At 36.1% G+C, this 18,415-nt stretch overlaps 1 long non-coding RNA gene across 2 annotated transcripts; it reads left to right on the top strand.

Annotated features, from left to right (window-relative positions):
* The first annotated feature begins 15,114 nt into the window (after positions 1–15,114).
* Positions 15,115–18,415, top strand: LOC104239128 (uncharacterized). 2 transcript variants are annotated; one of them, XR_714054.2, is made up of 4 exons: positions 15,115–15,694; positions 16,351–16,922; positions 17,033–17,092; positions 18,304–18,415. It is a non-coding gene; the product is annotated as an uncharacterized lncRNA (long non-coding RNA). The 2 variants fall into 2 exon arrangements; XR_714053.2 differs by lacking the exon at positions 18,304–18,415 and adding an exon at positions 17,997–18,210.

Raw genomic sequence — 18,415 nt, 5'->3', positions numbered from 1 at the left:
CCTCCACCTATTATTCTTGATAGTGATAACCCTTGTTTTCAATTTTCCGATAGTCAATTTTGCCATGATGTTGCACCGGGTCAACAATTAAATGAAGAAGTTATAAATGTTATTTATCCTAATGAAACTATCTTTGAAAATGACGAGGAAAATGATGATTTAGATGAAACGCAACCGGATTTAGATGATACACCTACTAGTCCTGTTAATAACCCAACTGATGCCCTGCCTGACTAGGGCTGTGCACGGATCGGATTGGATCGGATTTAGCCTATTTCGGATTCGGATTTCGGATTTCGGATTCTGAAAAGGGCAATCCGAATCCGATCCGAATTAACATTGGATTGGATCGGATTTTAAACTTTGGATCGGATAATTTTTCGGATTGTCGGATCGGATTGTCACAAAAATTTTCAACAATTTAAAGTTCATTCGGTGTCTCTATCTCATCTTCTATCTACCAAAACAAACAAAAAAATCAAAATAAAATCAAAAGTTGAAGAATAGAACATGAAATAGACATAAAAGACAGAAGAGAAAAGAAGAGAGGCGGAAGAAAGAGACATAAAATCAAAGTAAAATCGGAAGTTTGAGTCATTGAGACTCTTTTGATCTTCACTGAAGAGAAGAGGTGCAAGAGAGGCGGAAAATCTAAGTGAGTGAGGGGGTGTGTGAAAAATGAATAAGCATAACCCTAAAATTTTAGTGTGTATTTATATAGGTACATATAATTTTGGATATCGGATCGGATCGGATTAAAATCATACCAATCTGAATCCAATCCGAAAATCCGAAATTTGAAATCCGAAAATCCGAAATAGAGTGGATCGGATCGGATTTCGGATATCCGATCCAAATGCACAGCCCTACGCCTGACCCTCCTGTAGTAACCCTTACTTTTAATAGACAACCTTCTAAACTGCCCGAAACACCTCTTGTTTGGCATTTTTTACTCAACTAAGAAAAAAAATAAGGCTAAGTGTAACACTTGTGGGTTTCAACTAGTTCATAAATTTACTGGAGACCGTAGCTGTACGGGCAGTTTGACTAGACACATATTGAAAACCCTAGAGATAAAGCTAGATTTTTACAAATGAAAGTTGCGCAAGAGGGGACAAGTGTAGATAATACGGTTAACCCTAGTACAGGTTCAAATCTAGTTCAACCAGGAATTAACACTGTTATCGGTGGCATTTTATATTATGATCCAAATAAAGATCGTGAAGAATTGGCAAAAATGGTTATTGTTATATGCTTACCCTATAGTTTTCCTTCTAACCCTCATTTTGTGCATTATATTAGAAGAGTTTTTAATCCTACTTATAAAGTATGACCTCGCGCAACCGTAAAGAGGGATATTTATTAATATAAACATGAATATGAACAATATTTGCGCTATTTATTTACTCATATAGATTGTCGCATTGCTATTACTACTGATATTGGTAGAAGTGGTAATGACTGTGATTATCTAACTGTTACAAGTCATTGGATAGATGAGGAGTGGATAATGCAAAAGCGCATTATTGCTTATAGAATAATTAATTCACGCCACACAGGTAAGTTTATTGCTAACACAGTTGCAGATATTTGTAGATATTTTTGCATTAGAGATAAAATTATGTATTTCGTATTTCGTATTTCGTATTTCGTATTCTGTATTTCATATTTCATATCTCTTATATATTGTTGTTATTTTTATTACGCATTTTTATGGTACTAATATATCATCTCCTATTGCTTTTTTGAGCCAAGGGTCTCCTGGAAACAGCCTCTCTACCCTTCGGGGTAGAGGTAAAGTCTGCGTACATATTACCCTCCCCAGACCCCACTTGTGGGATTATAGTGGGTCGTTGTTGTTGTTGTTGTAGAGATAAAATTATGTCGGTTTCAATGAATAATGCTTCTAGTAACACTAATTGTATGAGGGAGAACTTGAAAAAAATCAGTACTCTTTAGAGATTGGATCCGTTCAGAAAGAAGAAATTTTGGACTTGCAGAATCACAACCGGAGATAGATGAAGCTTATGAAGAAATGCTAGCGGAACTTGCGCAGGATGCTGCTTCACCCGGAAGCGGTGATGAACAAGCTTCTTTTCCACCACCACCAACGAAAATTCCTCCGGACCTTCAAGGATTTATGAGATTTGTTAGAGATAATACATAGACTAACATGTAACTTGTATTTTGGCACATCTTCCTTGGTTTTTTTCCTTTTAATGGTGGTATTAGTACCTTGTTGTGCTCATTTTATTTGGGGGAGGAAGACTAAGAAAGATATTGATATTCTTTGTTAATGTCGTAATAGTAAAATATATAAGACATTCCTTTGAATATTTCTTTGCAATTTATTTTATGTTTAAATTTGATATAGTATATATATTATATATCTAATACATATAAACTATATATATATATATATATATATCTAATACATACTATATATACTATATATATATATATTTATATAGCTATATATAAGCAATTTATACTAGTATATATATATATAGTTTACAAGAAAGTGCCTTAGATAAAAAAAAATAAAAAAAATAGCCTATATATATGTGTGTGTGTGTATGTATATATATATATATATATATATATATATATACATACACATATATATAAGGCAATATATATATCTCTAATACCTATAAACTATATATATATATATATATATATCTAATACATATAAACTATGTATATATATATATATATATATAAGGCAATATATAATTATATATACACATAACAGACCCTTATATATACATACTATACAAACTATATATACTATATATATTTATATAGCTATATATAAGCAATTTATACTAGTATATACATATATAGTTTACAAGAAAGTGCCTTAGATAAAAAAATTTAAAAATAAACCAAAACGAAAAAGGCCCGTTAGGCCCGCGGGCCCGACCCATTTAGCCCGGGACCATGTGGGCTTAAGACCGTCGTGGGCTGGTTCCACACATTGGGACCGTTTGGCCCGGGACCGGGACCGCCTCAGCTCGGCCCGCTTCAAGCCCAGGCCCGTTTGGCCCGGGCCCGGACCACAATACAGCATTATACTGTCCAGCTGGGACATCAACTCGAATTGGAGCATTTACAACTGGAATATACGATTTAGTAACCCGTGGAAGGTTAGTAAATGCATCTAGCAATTGATTTGCAACATTTTGCATATAAATGATCTTTTGAACTTCTTGTTCACATTGATTTGTACGAGGATCCAAATGAGATAGAGATAATACGTTCCAATCTATCTCTTTTTCCAGTTGTTTATTTTCTCCCCCTAATGTTGGAAAAACTGATTCATCAAAATGACAATCAACAAATCTGGCTGCAAACAAATCTCATGTCATAGGCTCCAAATATTTAATAATAGAAAGAGATTCATAACCAACATATACTCCCAACCTTCTTTGGGGACCCATCTTTGTGCGTTGTGGTGGAGCAATTGGAATATATACCGCACATCCAAAAATTCTTAGACGGGAAATATTTGGCTCCTGACCAAAATCCAACTGTAATGGGGAGACTTTATGATAACTGGTTGGCCTTATGCGCACAAGTGTTGCTGCATGCAAAATAACATGTCCCCACACTGAAAGGGAAAGTTTTATCCTCATTAGCAATGGTCTAGCTATTAGTTGGAGGCGTTTAATCAATGATTCTGCTAGACCATTTTGAGTATGAACATGAACAACCGGATGCTCAACTTTTATTCCAGTGGCCATACAATAATCTATAAAGGCCTGAGATGTAAATTCACCGAGATTATCAAGACGAATTGTCTTAATTGCGCTGGAAATTGTGCTCTTAACCTTATTATTTGGGCCAACAATCTCGCAAATGCCATATTACGAGTTGACAATAAGCACACATGTGACCATTTTGTAGATGCGTCTATCAAAATCATAAAATACTTGAATGGTTCACATGGAGGGTGTATAGGCCCACATACATCACCATGTATACATTCCAGAAATACAGGGGATTCAATCCCAACTTTAACTGTTGATGGTTTAATAACCAATTTTCCTTGAGAACAAGCAACACAAGAGAATTCCTTAAATTGAAGAATCTTCTTGTTCTTCAATGTGTGCCCATTTGAATTCTCTATTATTCTGCGCATCATGTTAAAACCAGGATGACCCAACCGGTCATGCCAAATGATAAAATCATTAGAAATAGTAAACGTTTTGTTTACTATGGCATGTGATTCAACCACACCATGTTTGTGTGGTACAACCCATAAGAAAATACGGGTAATTTTTTGTGCACATATTTTTACCCGCTTTTATTATAGTAATATAAAGATATTCAACATTTCCTTCATTTGATGTCTCAACATGGTAGCCATTTTGGCGAATAGCTTTGAAACTCAACAAGTTTCTTTGAGACTTACTACAATGCAATGCATTATCAATAGTTAATATCGTTCCTCCATGTAGTAATAAGGCCGCTCTTCCAGAGCCCTCAATCAACTTTGTACGACAGGATATTGTATTAATATAGGCCTTTTTCATAACCAAATAAGAGAAAAATTTCTTTTCTCTTAATATTGTGTGAGTTGTAGCACTATCCAATAGACATAAATCTTCATTACTCATCTTGGATCCAATTGAAGACTGCAAAATTTTAATTTCTTTATAAAAAATAAAAATAAAAGTACATCATGAGAAATACGGAAAAACTAACATCGCCAACGACAACATAAGACAACTTAAGTACTACTTGAAAATAAAAACACCTTTAGAACGAGACAAAAAAACATTGAAAATAAAAATAACATAATTGCATTCCCAATAAAATGATCAAACTTTAGTTTTGGTCTCCAAACAAGTCTTCAACTTCCAAATGAGTAAGGTCATCGAGACCTTGAAAATTATCATCATTCAAAGCAAGATTTGCCTTGACATTGTCATTATTTTTATTTGAAGGCCCCTTCTCAAAATTATTTTTAAAGGTCAAATGAGACTCTACTGGGGCATTAGCAGAAGATGCTCCAACATTATTTGTCTTTCTCTTGATGAATTTTTGATAAAGCCTGAAAAAATGCTCAGGTGCACGACATTCAATTTTCCAATGACCTTTCATGTCACAACGGTGACAGTTACCGCTTTTGCCTCTTGAAGTATTATTTTTGAGAATCCATATTGTTCTCTCGTTTGCCATGACCACCACGATGACAATTATTATATCATCTCTTACCATTTCCATGCCCATGTACATTCATATGGCCATGATTATTATTCTATCTTTTTTCAGACTTATCACGTCTAGCTGCTATATTCACTTCAGGAAGCGGAGCAGACCCTGTGGGACGAGCTTCATGATTTTTTAGCAAAAGGGTTGATAGGTTTTCAATATCTTTGCCTTGTGTTTTGATGATCTAACAAACTTAATGTCAAGAACCAGATAGGGAACCTGACTTACTTGGATTGCACTACATCTAACGGATTCCAGCCAAATGTGAACTTGCTACAGCTTCAAGAGGTAGGAACCCAAACAAGGACCTGATACTCTTGTGGGTTCCTTACGGCAGTACAAAGTCAATTGGACACAGCTGGAAACAAAGATTCTGCACACTGCACTGTTTCTAATGCGTACTCATTCTCTGACCAACTAAAGTGCTCACATCACTTCAAGTGGTATGATCAAGGTGTACCAACAATGAGTCTATACAAAACATCATTCAAGTTATTCAACTCAAGAAAATCTGGGCAGTGTGCACAAGAACCAGATTAGGAACCTGATCCCTTGGTGCTCTCCTAACAGAAGTACAAGTCAACTATACAACTGGAATGCAACTGCAGAAAGTGACTGTCCGCAACTGTACAAAGAGGAACACAACAGGGACCTGGTCCCTTAGGGTTCTCTGATAGAAGTACAAGTCAACTACAACTGGAAAGCAACTGCAGAAAATGACTGCCTGCAACTGTACACACAACAGTGCAACAGACAGTACAACAGTCACTTCCCATTGAGAAAAAACATGTACTAATCAAGATTTGACATTACCATTGTGAATTGACATCACCATGGTAATGTCTTTTGTAATATAACAACTTGGTGCATGGGATATGATCACTTGAACATTTTACAATAACAGAAAAGGAAATATTCTCTCAAGAGCTCAAGAACCTCTCTCAAGAACAAAACTGCTGCAACCTCAAGGACCTGATCCAAGATTGATAATATCTTAAGTCCTTAGGGTTGTTGAGTCTTTGTTATGTGTTCTTCATTGTAACTCTTATCTTGCTTTCTTAGAAGCGTTGATTAGGAAACCTTTGTAAATTCGTTAACTCCTGGGTTTATGTTGTGGCTAGGTTTAGTCATAAGCAAAAGCCTTTGTAACCGTAGGGTGACAAAGTGGCTTGTGGTGGAAGCATCACAAGTTAGTCAAAGCCTTTGTAACTAGGATAGTTATGGAGTGGCTTGTGATGAGAGCATCACAAGTTAGTTGAAATCTTTGAAATAAGGTTATTATAAAGTGGCTTGTAATAGGGAGATTGCAAGTTAGTGAAGTTAAAAGCCTACAGGAGTAGGTCATGGTTTTTTGATCCCCTTGTGTGAGATTTTTCCACGTAAAAATCCTCTGCCTTATTTACATATTGTTTTATTAGCATTCTCAGCAGAATCTTGTAGAGGACCAGCTACTCTACTGTTTGGTGGACTCACACAAATTAACAATTGGTATCAGAGCGGGTTCTTTCAAAAAGGTTAACAACTAGAAAGGATCCTTATTTGCTCTATCAAATCTTGAAAAAGGTACTGGAAGAACTTCCATTTTAAATGACAAGAACCTGGTGCTCGAAGCAAATAGAAATGACTCAGGTGAGGAAGACAGTGACATGGCTTACCTAACCAAAAGATTTCAGAAGATGGTTGGATGAAATGGAGAAACGCTAAAAAGAGGCAGCTCCAGCAAACCAAAAAACTATAATCTGTGTCATAAGTGTGGAAAGCCTGGACACTTCATAAAGATTGTCCTCTCTTGAAGCAAGAGTTCTCTAAGAATAAGTCTGAAAAAACAACTAAGAGGAACCTGATGCCCTTCAACGACTTTAAGAAAAAGAGACATGCTTGCAACATGGTGAAACATGCACTTGCATTTGCTGAGTTTGAAGATGAAACTGATGCTGGTGATAGCTCCATGATGGCAAGTGAAGGCGAGGAAAATGAATATGACTCAATCTTTGCGTTGATGGCACAACCAGATGATGATGAAGACGATGACAATAAGGAGGTAAATTTCAGGTATGTTTAGAGAAATCTGAAATACTACTCTCCAAACTCATGTCTTTAGCTAGTGTATTGATCGATGCCTATCATAGTCTTGTGGAGGATATGGATTCCGTGATCTTAGAACTAGGAGAAGCTGAACAAACCAGAGATGACTTAGTAGCTGTAGTTATCGACCATAAGGAAACTATTAAAAACCTCAAAGAAGAAAGAAATGATCTCTTGACAGTAATTGCAAACCTAAGGGAAACGATAGATAGACCGAAGATTAAGTCAAAACCTGAAAATTCTAGAAAAGGAAAGGAGATAGCCAGTGAGGAACACATTAGGCTTGAAAATGAGTTGAAAGCTGCTAGAACTAGGATATGTGGTGAACTCGAGAAAAATAGGCAGCTTCAAGCTGAATTGAAGAAAGTAAAAAGTGATCTTGAGAAATCTCTCAAGTGGACCTGGTCCTCAGATGCTATCACTGCCATGTGCTTCAACAATAGTGGAAACAGGTAGTGAATCGGGTTCCAAAAGGAGAAAACTCCTTACAACCCTCACAGCAAGTACGTCACAGTTCCTGATAACTGGCTATGTACCCACTATGGGAACAATGGGCACTTCAAAAAAAATTCCCAGGGTAGGGCTCAATCTGTTCAGAAAAACAAAGTGTTTACTGATAAAGTGACTACTAACAGTGGACCAGGCATCGCTCGCAAGAAACCAATGTTGCCTGCATGGACTAGAAAAAACCTTATCCATCCCTTTTATCATAACAAGGGACACAAACTAGTTTGGGTTCCTAAATCTAACTCATAATTAGATGTGCAGGGAATAGTGGGAGGAAGCAGACTGCAATGGACCATGAACTGTAGATGCTCAAAGCACATGACTGGAAGCACCATAGACTCTCTCTCACTGAAAGCCCTACAGGAAGAGAATTTATCCTTTAGAAAAAGGGGGTACATTCTCGGTGTTGGAAAAGTTGGAAAACCTCTTTGATACTCAATTGAACGTGTCTATATGGATGGCCTGAAGTACAGTCTCCTGAGTGTCTCTCAAATCTGTGATAAAGGGATCAATGTAGAGTTCTTATCAAAAGTGTGCACATTTACCAATATGGTAACTGGTGAAGTGGTCTTAGTAGCCAAAAGACACAGGAACATCTACGTTGCTAACTTTTGAATCTCTACAAGCTGGTGATATGAGATGCCTGAAGTAAGTTGATGATGACGCAGAATTTTGGCATAGAAGAATGTGGCATGCAAGCTTCTCACTTCTGAATAAATTAATTCAGAAGGACCTGGTTCGTGATATGCCAAATTCAAGATTCACTTGAACACTGTTCTTATAACAAAGGATGAGACTTATGAGGTATTTGTGGCCTTTGTCAAGAAGATCCAAGTGAAGATGGAATTTAAGGTAGCATGCATCAGATCTGACCACGAGACAGAATTTGACAATGCCAAATTTGATGAGTTTGTACACAACTTCTCAACACCAAGGACTCCACAGCACAATGGTGATGTTGAAAGAAAGAACAGAACTCTGGAAGACATGGCACAAACAATGTTCATTGACAGTGGAATTGCCAAAAATTTCTAGGCAGAAGCAACAAACACTGCTTGCTACTTGGTGAATAGGTGTATGATCAGGTCCCTCCTAAACAAAACCCCCTATGAGCTGCTCAATGGAAGAAAACCAAAGATAACTCATCTGAGAACCTTTGGATGAAAATGCTATGTTCTCAACAACGGGAAGGACCAGCTTGGGAAGTTTGATGCAAAAAGCGATGAAGGAATCCTTCTGGGATACTCCCCTCAAAGCAAAGCCCACAAAGTCTATAACAAAATGGCACATTGTGTGGAAGGAAGTGTTCATGTGCTATTCAACGAGACATCCTCCTCTAAAAAAGGAGGAAACAGTGATGATTAAGATAATGAACCACTTTTGGACCTTGGAAAATATCTGGGGTTTCAAATGGGAAGGCTGATTTGATGAGTAAGATGAAGGAGACAGGTGAGAGACAATGCAACATCCTCTTCTACTTCTCAAGAGGAACCCAATACTTCCATTACTACCCCTAAAGCAGAAGAAAGAGTTAGATATGCAGTGTAAGGCGCTCCCTAAGTAACAGAACAAGGAGTGCATGGAAATCTATTTAACTTACCTAGTTTCTCTACCAATAAAGCTTCAGTCCCAAATTGGAAACACAAAAGCTCACATCCACTTGATAATATAATCACCCCCTTGATTCTGGAATTCAGACAAGATCAAAAACCAGAAATTCCCTAGCCTTCTCAGCATTTCTATCCCAAATAGAACCCAAAAATATCAAGGAAGCCTTGAAGGATGCAGACTGGATTACTAAAATTCAAGAGGAACTGCATCAATTTGAAAGAAACAAGGTATGACACCTAGTACCTAGAACCTCAGACAGAACCATCATAAGGACCAGGTGAGTATTCAGGAATGAGCTGGATGAACATGGAAATGCTACAAGGAACAAAGCAAGGTTTGCTGTCCAAGGATATAATCAGGAGGAAGGGATCGATTGTGATGAGACTTTTGCCCCAGTAGCTCGCATGGAAGCTAGGATCCACATTGCCTTTTATTCACATATGGATTTCATCCTATTCCAAATGGATGTGAAGAGTGCCTTCCTGAATGGTTTTCTCAGGGAAAAAGTCTATATCAAGCTACCTCCAGGTTTTTGAACGTCATGTACATCCTGAACATGTATTCAAATTGGATAAGGCATTGTACGTATTGAAGCAGGCCCCTAGAGCCTGGTACGAGAGACTATCCAAGTTTTTTTTGGAAAATGGATTCACAATAGGAAAGATTGACAATACATTATCTTTGAAGAAATGGGGAAGGAACCTGCTCGTTGATCAGATTTATGTGGATGACATCATATTTGGAGCTACAACTAACTCATTATGTGAATAATTTGCTAAACTCATGGGAAGTGAGTTTGAAATGAGTATGATGGGGGAACTGAATGTCTTCCTGGGTCTTCAAGTGAAGCAGTCCATAAAGGGAATGTGTATTAGTTAGCAGAAATGCATTAAAGAACTCTGGAAAAGGTTTGACATGGAAGCATGGGAATCATTAGATCTCTACTCTACCTTACTGCCAGCAAGCAAGACATTGTATTTGGTGTGAGATTATGTGCAAGGTTCCAATCAAATTCTAAGGAATCTCATCTGAAAGCTGCTAAGAGAATTTTGAGATATTTTAAGGGCACACAGAACCTAGTTCTGTACTATCCTTCAGGTGTCAATTTCAACTTTATTGGTTATGCTGACGCTGATTATGCAAGTTATCCGGTGGACAGGAAAAGCACATCTGGAATGGCTCATTTCCTTAGTCATGCTTTATCTCAAGGGTACAAGGAAACAAAACTCAGTAGCTCTCTCAACAGCTGAAGCAGAATATGTTGCAGCTGCCTCGTATGTGCTCATTCACTGTGGATCAAGCAATAATTGGAAGATACATTAATTGTGTACCGCTTCTATGTGTCAACACCAGTGCTCTCAACATGGCAAAGAACCCGGTTCAACACAAGAAAACCAAGCACATTGATGTCAGACACCATTTTCTCAGGGACAATGTGGAAAATGGTCTTATTTGTATAAGATTTTGTTGCACAGAAGATCAAATTGCAGATTTCTTCACCAAAGCTTTGAGTAGGGAACACTTTGAGAAACAAGATGACATTGGGATTACTTAAACCTAATTGAGAACCTGGTTCTGCTGACATGACTATGATACTCACACTAAGGTAAAATTGGCTAAAATATTTTCTGACTAGGCCTAACTCACATCTATACCGTTGCAGGTAAACACGCATGATGATCATAGAAGCTAAAGGTACAATGTTGAACTTCGGAGGAGAGATGCAAAAATCCTTTTACAAAAATAAGTCAGGAACCTGGTTCCTGCACCACATGTTAGTAGTAATATGTTTTTTGTATGCTTGTTCCAAAAAAAGGATAGCAAAATTAATTCAACTGCCATATCATCCGACTTTTCAGACCAGCAGTTCTAAACCATTGTCTCCCTTTGCATCTTTTTAATTTTTCCTTCAGAACTCTCTACAACTTCTCTCACCATGGCCAACAAATAATCGTCTTTTTCTCTTGCCATCAACATCACTCCCATATCTCCTCCTCCCTTAACACCATCACCAGAAACCCACTTCTTCACTATCCCTGATACTACTATACCTATACCAGTTTCCTCCTCATCTCTGGTCACCTCTACTCATCCATCAAACCTTGTCTCACTTCCATGTGTTGCAAACCCTACTTCTTCTCTGTTCCTAAATCTCGGGGGGAAGAAACTCCATTCTTAGAGGATGAAAGGACTCTGGTGCTTTTTGAGTCTTCGGCTCATGACACCATCACACAAGAACCTGTTGAAGAACCTGATTCTCTTTTAGCTGAAACAAACCAGGTGGTTGTAGAAGAAAGAGGCTTTTGAGTCTGCCTTGCAGAAGAGTAAGCAGAGTATTAAGAAAAAAGAAGAAGAGGTTGATGAAATAGGGGGAAGTTGTGGCTCATAAACACATTCCAGTGGTTGAAGTTGATAAAGATATTGTGGAGGAACCTAGTTCCTTAGTAAAAAGATCTACAAAAGTTTGTGGTTGAGAAAGATTTATTTTGAAAAGTGCCATTGTGGATGTTGCAAGCAGGAACGGGAAGTTTGTTGAAATGTCTAGAAAACAAAAGTAGAAAACAAAAGTTGAAATGTCTTGTGGGGCTGCACGCTTGCCCGACAATCTAGGATATGGAAGGTATGAGACAAGTTCTGACTTAGGCAACTAGTGGAGAACCTGCGAGAGAAACTGCTTGACTAACAGTTGTCTGCAACTGCCCACATGGACCTAGATCTCAAAACCATTGCTGCCTCCTCTTCCAAGCCTCCCTCTTCCAGTACCCTCTAGGATCCTCTCAGTGGCCAGATATCTTTTGCTCTGATGATTTTGTGGCTGTTGTTTTTCTTTTTTGTTTGTCTTTTTGTGATGGCATGTTGGATTTCACCATTGTTGCTCCTGTTGAAATAATCAAATTTCTTATCAATAAAACAGCTCTTCTTTTGCTTGTACAATATTGTTTTCCCTTTAGCTTCTCTTTTCTATCATGATTGTGTGCACATACGTGGCATGGGTTAGCTTTGTTGGACTTCTTTATGCCTTTTTGTGTGTCTGTATCTTTTTGTTGATGCCAAAAAAAGGGAAGAATAGAGTCAGGGGGAACATATGCAAACATATGTCAGGGGGAAGAATAGAGTCAGGGGGATCGGAACATATGCAGAAACTAGTTAATTTATCCGCGCTTCGCACGGTTAGCAAGAAAAATTAAAATATGCATGAATAATTATTGTTAGAATCTTTATAATAATAAAAATCAATCTTTACTATATCAAAAAAGTAGCCTAAAACAGGAAAATATAATTTGTAAACTCATGGTCTTTAGATAGCCAAGCAACAAAAATTTCAAAGTCATCCGTAAGATTGATTAACATATAATTCGTATTCTTTGATATTATCGTATCTTTTATTTCAAAAATAAATAATATCAATAGCATTATATTCAATGGCTTATCCGGAAAAGAGTACTCTTTGATAAGATAAATGATTTTTTCCATGTTCTCCAAGCGTGACACTTCAATTTTGTTCTTTTTTTTGTTTAAAAACATGGTATCTAATTACTTATTACATGAAACACTACATATAAGTATGCCTCTTGAATTGACCACTCATGTGCCTTAAAACCAAAACTATTATAAATTACAAAGAAAAAGAATTCCCCTAAAAAGAAAAAAAGGCATGAAGTCAATTTGTACCTCACGCGATAAAATAAGACTCATATTTTAAGTCCTTTAACATAAGTGCAAAATGTAACAAAAATAGGAGAACCAAATATCCCGTAAAACATGAGTTAAGTAGAAGCAATAACCTGGAATGCAAAGCTCCTGTTAATTATGAATATATAAAAGAACATTTTGAGATCCAAATTATCCACCCCCCCCCCCAAGTATCAAATTAAGAATTATAAAACTATTAATTACATCATTACTTCATGTTAATGTTATTAAAAGGGGCATCCAAAATTTTGAAAACAATGCTATAACCTAAAGAATCCTAACGTTGGAAACATCATATATAGCATATGTTATGTCAGATGTATAATACTTGTTAGGCGAATCCTATAAGCAATATCTGCAAGAAGACCAAAAAAAAAAGATAACGAACAAATATTTAGTTATTTGTGTATTGAGGCTTTGACAAATATTTAATTAATTTACTCTTTCAAGCTTTAGTTTTGTGTCTCTTAGAAGTAAAGAAGCTTGGCAAAAATCTTGTTGTAGCATAAGAGCAGCCAAAAATTTGGATAAAATTCTGGCAAATCCTTTACTGCAGATTGCAATAGCATCAATCCCTAATGCATGCACTTATATGACACTGGTAAAAACAACAGGAAAAATGATAAGTGCAAGAGAATTTTCTTGTAACATTCTCAAAAGCAACTTTTGACAAACATTGCTATAATGGCTAATACATTACAAGTTATTTTTTTTATTGTTATTGCTTTTACCGTGTTTTCTTTTAAGAGATACCAACTATCAAGTTTCATATCAGTGTTTTTTTTTCTTTTGTCTTTAATTTTGAGTTCATGTAGGCAGATTTCAAGTCTAAAATTTTAAGTTCTTTTAAGAGTTTTAAATTAAAACCATCACTATATTTATTTTATGTATTTCGACTTTCACATGTTTTAAAGGTGACCATACTCAAAATACATACATATATCAAATTCAAACAATCAAAGCAAAATGGATAAACGGAAAAGGTTATTCCTTTATGAGACTTGCACCCATTTGAAAGCAAATTACATAAACTCACTATTTTTCAGTGAAAGAGAAAAAGAAGAATGAGCCTCATACACTCTTTCTGATTCGTGATTCAGCTAGTGCATGTATCTTCAATTCTTCCATAAGCTACATAAAAAGATAAAAGCAGTATCAATTAAATTTATTGAATTATATTAGTGATGATAATTTCAGAAATAACGAAATTATGGAAATTCGAAGAGGAGACTAATTAATTGAAAGATAGTAAAAGCACGTTCGCTAGTCAGATACTTGGAATTAGCCATACTGATAATTTTCAAATTATCAATAAATAAAAAAGTTGTTCAATGAAGAAAAAGAAGAAAGTCATATCCTTAAACAATTAGAACCCACCATATTTACCAACTGAAGGAAGAAACCTTAATTTGGGGATGACACGATTAAATGCTCCTTTTAGAAGATGATAATGTGGGTATTTGCCTTTCCCTTGTAGACAATAATGTTATTTTTTCTCCCAATGAGACACACCCATGTACAATCACTTCATATTTTGCACTATCCATTAGTAATTATCAACAATACATATAAATCAATTAATTATGAAGAGAATAGGATATGAAAAGAAAGACTGCATGTTGCCAAATGCTTTATAGTCGCAACCGTTTTAATAGTTGAGATTCACAAAGATTATTGGTTAGATTATACGATTCTTTACTCTTTGCTCTAAAGGAACGATTCTTTAATTCTTTACCAAAGTAACGGTTGTTTAACTCTTATTAACTCTTTGTTATGTCATATTAGGTGACACTTTATTAACATTTGTTGAGATATAGTAGTGATACTAATAGTTTTGGAGACTTCAACCAAGGAATAACAATAACACTTTCAAGTAATAAGAGAGCTCCTTGTATGAATCAGGCAGCAAGAGTTGAAGGTCACGCTACTGGATGTGAAGATTGGAAGGAATATGGATATCCATAGAGTGAATGTTTTAAAGTTTCCCATCTTAAAAAATTCCTAGTTATCTTAAAACTGACACTTGTAAAATATCAGCAGCTACATGCTTTCTTCTGTGCTTACAGAATCAAACCTGATTTTGATTTTCTTCACAAGATACTTTCCTGTAGTTCTAGAAGTATAAGAAAAATTCCGCAAAAGAGTGTAAATAGGGACCTGCACGGTAGACTTATCAACAAAAGAAAGACCTGCCAAGTAGTTGCTTTAAGAGGAACTTGAGATATCAAAAGAACTAAACTATCAACACTCCACCTACTACACTATCTGAATATTGTAGTTACTTTTTTTAGTCGGTCTGATGTATTCACAACGGGATCCAGCATTCATCCGTCCTGTTTCGCGGAGCATTTTTATATGCCTTGTTAGATGGTAGGATGTGCATTGTGATTCAGCCTGGCTTTAGAACAAGTAAGAAGCTTCTGAATATGTGTAATCTTTTTAATATGCTACAGGCTTGTTCAATAGCGAACGAATGCAACTGAACATCAAGAACTCAATCAAGTATCTTTGCCATTGATTACGTGGGTGCAACTATTGCCATCAGATGTTGGAAGTAGGATACAAGTAGCTCATCAAGGTAGTAATTTCTAATAAAACGTTCAACTGGATTTTGTTGGTCAAGGATCTTATGAGTGCATATCGATGGGGTAATCTCATTCATGTTACGAGTTCACTTCTTTTTATTCTAGAATTACCCTGAGTTAATGTTGTCTGATATATATTTGAGTCATCATCTGCTCTCTAATATGTTAAACTAAACAGTCATTCAACTAGATCAAAAGTTGTAAGTAGTTAAATAGGAATAAATAGAACAAATTGTTTAACACGTTACTCTTGCTAGTGAATCTCCATTTTTTTTAATTCGGTATTCGGTACACACATTGGAATACGACTAATCCGGATTCGCGTCGCATAGGGCCTATTTGGGAAAGCGTTTCTTACCAAGGATTTCTCCAATACAGAGCATACAACTATTTCTATTCCATTCCACAGTTAAATGTGGCATTAACCCTATTTTGCTCCCTATGCTTTTTGGTGGCTAATGTACCATGTGCAACATATTGTGTAATAGGGGTGTGGTGATTAATTCCTGTTGGTCGAGCATTTTGATTGATATTTTTTTTTACGGTTAGACTTCGATAGTTTTTTTTCCAGGAGCGACACTCTGAATCTTGACATTACTTTTTCATCTAATGTGACACTAAATAAAAGCTTTTTACTGCTGCATTTCAGGTACTTTGGGGTCACGCTCATGCTTGTACTGATGATGTCCTTTGGTCATTACAAAAAGGAAAAAAAAAGGAATTGTGATTAAATCTTGAAGACACTTACTAAATTATCTATTTTGCATAGGTAGTAAATTTTCTATTCAGACTAGCCTGCCATTGAATCCACATAGCCATCAAAGATGTAATATTGCAAATGCCAAGGGTTAAGTTTGAAGGGAGCAAAGAAGAAAGGATATTCATGGGACGAAGTGTGCCAGGAACTTAACATAATATGATATTCAGTGTCTTTATCTCATAGAGTGTTGCAACATTTAGAGGTGGATTTTCATTTCTTCTATTGGGCATATGAAAAAATTGAATGAAGCAAACAAACCTTAAGCTGAAATTGGAAACTTGCCTTCTAACACAGTCTACACTTGCATTCTAAGTTGACTCCTTTAATCATCTACTCGGCCTACCTTTTCAATAAAAGGAAAAGAGGTGATTGGCTCAATATTGACTCAACCGGTGATTGGCTTGTTAAGCACTCAAAATCAAAGAGCTAAGGATGGCATGTTTTTTTTGTTCTATCAGATTGTAAGTTAAATTTGCACGGCGATTTGTTTTTTCTACCGGTTTCTACTACATCGGTTATGGTCAGTTTTAAGTTGAACGTGTGCATTAACTCAGCTCATTGTTCTATGCAGTTGGAAAAAGCAGAAGACGCTAAGAACTCAACATGAATGCACCTTCTAACACAAAATAAGGTAAGCTTTTCATGTTACACAAACATTCAAGGTCATATAAATCTGTAGATATGCAAAATTGCATTCTAACATTGTTTGAGACTCAGTTTGGAAGAAACACAAAATTATTGTAGGGAAAGGACAATGTGTTGGTGCAGAAATTTGAATAAAGTAAACTCTAGATATTGTTAACTACTTTTTAGTCACTCCACCAAATTTTGTTTATGGATTTTTCATTCAAATGCTAACTCACATCTTTTGATACCAATTCAGGATCTCAACAAACTCTAACCTTAGATCAACTCCTCCTCCCTTGGTCACTACAACTATATATAAAGTTAAAAAAGAGAGGGGTGGGGGGTGGAGAGAGAGACCACCAAAAAGCAATATGAGAATTCCTTTTCAGCTCGCTAAACGTTGGAGTATGTCAAAAGAACCTTGCTTCTACTCGCTTCACGCAAGGCATTATCTTCCTGATTCTGTTTTGGAACTGGGTTAAAGATGATTTATATTCAGGGTAAAAACAACTAAGACATGCATTGCATGAAGCAACATAATTATAAGTTTATTTGATGGGTCATATGGAGGGAAAAGAACTTGAGAATATTTGAAGACAGAGAGGAGAACATAGTTAGCCTTAAGCATAAATGATCTTTGCTCCCTTTTTTGGTGTAACATAAGCTAGAATCAATGTTAATGACGTAGACGCCATGATAGATTTTATTAGTAATTTTCATAGTTTGTTATTGGGTTGTTCATACCAACTAGCACTTACTTTATTCTGGTTTTTCTGATATAATACTACTTTACCATTATTTATCAAAATAATAATAGTATAAATGGATTTATATTTCCTATGTAGTGACCTTGTCTGAATTACTGAGTTTCTTACTTTAATATTTATCTTTCCGTCTTTGTAACGTAGGCTCTGATACTGGAACAATAGAATTATAATGCCTTTCATGCTCTAGCCAGTGTATCCTCTTCTTAAGTGAAAGGCGCAACAAAATTGGCCTTTCACAGTATTTTCAAAATGGGATAGGTCTGGGTACTGTCAACGATGTGCTCTCCCTGCATTTTCTTTAGCTCAAGCTTTGACAAGTTTGGTATGGGATTGGCTTATGTAGCCAAACAAGTGCAATGTTGTTCTCTAATGACGTTTGTAGTGTACTTTAGTAAATTTAGGCATTTTATCTTTACAGTGAGCTCGAGAGAAGAAGGTTGTGAAACAGGTGAAGATCGATTGTCTCTATATAGCTGCAGCGGAACTCTCCTCCTTCCAATTTGTACCATGCAAATTCTAATTATTCATCTCCTTTCTGCTACATTAATTATTCACCAAGA

Source organism: Nicotiana sylvestris, chromosome 1 (assembly GCF_000393655.2).
Source record: "Nicotiana sylvestris chromosome 1, ASM39365v2, whole genome shotgun sequence".
NCBI classification, from domain to species: Eukaryota; Viridiplantae; Streptophyta; class Magnoliopsida; order Solanales; family Solanaceae; genus Nicotiana; species Nicotiana sylvestris.
This window is presented reverse-complemented; position numbering and strand designations above follow the sequence as displayed.